The sequence below is a fragment of the Armigeres subalbatus genome, chromosome 2 (genome assembly GCF_024139115.2).
Source record: "Armigeres subalbatus isolate Guangzhou_Male chromosome 2, GZ_Asu_2, whole genome shotgun sequence".
NCBI lineage: Eukaryota > Metazoa > Arthropoda > Insecta > Diptera > Culicidae > Armigeres > Armigeres subalbatus.
The window spans coordinates 14,694,474-14,697,641 of record NC_085140.1 but is presented as its reverse complement, the minus strand read 5'-3'; positions in this window follow the sequence as shown (position 1 = coordinate 14,697,641).

Genomic DNA, 3,168 nt, shown 5'->3' with positions numbered 1-3,168 from the left:
TTGGTTTGGATTGGTTTGGATGGGATTTGGATGGGTTTGGTTTGGATTGGTTTGGATTGGTTTGGATTGGTTTGGATTGGTTTGGTTGGTTTGGTTTGGATTGGTTTGGATTGGTTTGGATTGGTTTGGATTGGTTTGGATTGGTTTGGAATGGTTTGGATGGTTTGGTTGGGATTGGTTTGGATTGGTTTGGATTGGTTTGGATTGGTTTGGTTGGTTTGGATTGGTTTGGATTGGTTTGGATTGGGTTTGGATTGGTTTGGATTGGTTTGGTTGGATTGGATTGGTTTGGATTGGTTTGGTTTGGATTGGTTTGGTTGGTTTGGATTGGATTGGTTTGGTTGGTTGAATTTGGTTTGATTTTGTTTGCGGTTAGTTGGGATTGGTTTGGATTGGTTTGGATTGGTTTGGATGGGTTTGGTTGGATTTGGATTGGTTTGGATTGGTTTGGATTGGTTTGGTTGGTTTGGATTGGTTTGGATTGGTTTGGATTGGTTTGGATTGGTTTGGATTGGTTTGGATTGGTTTGGATTGGATTTGGATTGGTTTGGATTGGTTTGGATTGGTTTGGATTGGTTGGTTTGGATTGGTTTGGTTGGTTTGGATTGGTTTGGATTGGATTTGGTTGGTTTGGATTGGTTTGGATTGGTTTGGGATTGGATTGGTTGGTTGGTTTGGATTGGTTTGGATTGGTTTGGATTGGTTTGGTTGGTTTGGATTGGTTGGATTGGTTTGGTTGGTTTGGTTGGTTGGTTTGGTTGGTTTGGTTGGTTTGGTTTGGTTGGTTTGGATTGGTTTGGATTGGTTTGGATTTGGTTGGATTGGTTTGGTTGGTTTGGATTGGTTTGGTTGGTTTGGATTGGTTTGGTTGGTTTGGATTGGTTTGGATTGGTTTGGATTGGTTGGTTTGGATTGGTTTGGATTGGTTTGGTTGGTTTGGATTGGTTTGGATTGGTTTGGATTGGTTTGGTTGGTTTGGTTGGTTTGGATTGGTTTGGATTGGTTTGGTTGGTTTGGATTGGTTTGGATTGGTTTGGATTGGTTTGGATTGGTTTGGATTGGGTTTGGATTGGGTTTGGATTGGATTTGGATTGGATTTGGGTTTGGATTGGATTTGGATTTGGATTGGATTTGGATTGGATTGAGTTTGAATTTAGTTCGAATTTTGTTTGCAGTTGTATTGAATTGGATTTAGAAAATCTTTGGATTGGATTTAGATATTATTTGGATTATATTTGGATTTGGATTAGACTTCAATTGGATTTGGGTTGGATTTAGATTGGATTTGGATTGGATTTGGAATGGATTTGAATTTGGATTGGATTTATATTGGATTTGGAATTGATTTGGATTGGATTTGGAATGGATTTGGATTGGATTTGGATTTGGATTGGTTTGGATTGGAATTGGTTGGATTGGTTTGGATTAGATTTGGATTGGTTTGGATTGGATTTGGATTAGATTTGGATTGGATTGGTAGATTGTATTTAGATTGGTTTGGATTGGATTTGGATTGGTTGGATTGGTTTGGATTGGTTGGATTGGATTTGGATTGTATTTGGATTGAGACGGCGTGAAATCTTCATACGTTCATGAGTTATATGCCTCAAATGAAAAGCAGACTCATTTTTATATATATAGAGATATACAAGAAAATAGCGATTGTTGACTTGAATGGACTGAATTTGGATTCGATTTAGATATGATTTGATTTGGATTGAGTTTGAATTTAGTTCGAATTTTGTTTGCAGTTGTATTGAATTGGATTTAGAAAATCTTTGGATGGATTTAGATATTATTTGGATTTGGATTAGACTTCAATTGGATTTGGATTGGATTTGGGTTGGATTTAGATTGGATTTGGATTGGAATTGGAATGGTTTGAATTTGGATTGGTTTGAATTTGGATTGGTTTATGTTGGTTTGGAATTGATTTTGATTGGATTTGGATTGGTTTGGATTGGTTTGGATTTGGATTGGTTGGATTGGTTTGGATTGGATTTGGATTGGTTTGGATTGGTTGGATTATCGGTGTGCTTCGTTCAGTTACGTATTGCGCTAACCGCCAGGCATCACAGCCAAAGGAATCCGGTAGAACGATTAAACCGGTCCATAAATCCAGCAATCCGCACTTACTGTAGAACGGATTAACGCTGCTGTGATGTCAACATACCCAACATTGAACATGTTTTCAATATCATCATCCACTCAGCAACGGGTTTGACACCTTTTATTATAACCCACAACCACGAGACCTCTCTGTCCGGTACGGACCACCCACGGATGCGCCGGAAGGAAGTCCAATGGTGTCATATTTTCAAACCATTGACATACTCTAGAGTAGGATTCTTCTTGATATTAGGCTCAACAAAGTGCTAGTTTTTGGGCAGAAGAAGTCTATTTTTGACTAAATATTTAGGCGCTTTACTGGCTTCCAATGTTTGTTGGGGTTGGTCCGATTTCGATTTCGGCCATTATCTAATTCATTCCAGAGACGGGTAACAGAAAGGCCTATGATCATTCCTTTAATCATTTTTTTAGTAGTAATTCATTAATTTATCATAAAATAAATTACAATACAATTCTTACAAAGTTTAACTTAATCTATACATATTTTTGACAAACATATTTTCTTATTACATTACTGATCCATTTTCACGACTGAAGGTAACTGAGTCGTATTCCGTTGTAATAAATTGATTTTTGATTGGTGGTCATTGTAAATGGAACCACCCGTAAATCGTCAGCCTGTCTTGTTGTGTGTCGGTGTACATTTCTACCTCTTACAATAATAGTGCTGTCCAATGAGCAGCTCGAAGTAGCTCGAAGTTGTTCCGGTCCTGCTCGTTCTTTTTTGTCAACAAATGGATATGAGAGAGATGGAAACATTCAGGCTACTTACTATTCATGACAACGATAATATGAGTTAATTATTCCGGTGTCATGTTGTTTTCAATTTAAATATTAACAAAAGCACATTGAAAGTAATTCTGCTTTCAGACTGCCATTGTAATGTGTCTAACATCACTTGAAGTATATTTATTTACAATTCAATTGAAACCTCATAAATTTATTTTCGTTTCTAATCGTTTCTCTTTTTCTGTGCTCTGGGGTCAATATGAGCCCAGGCCACTTGAGTGCCGCCATTTTTAGTTTTCAACAGATTCT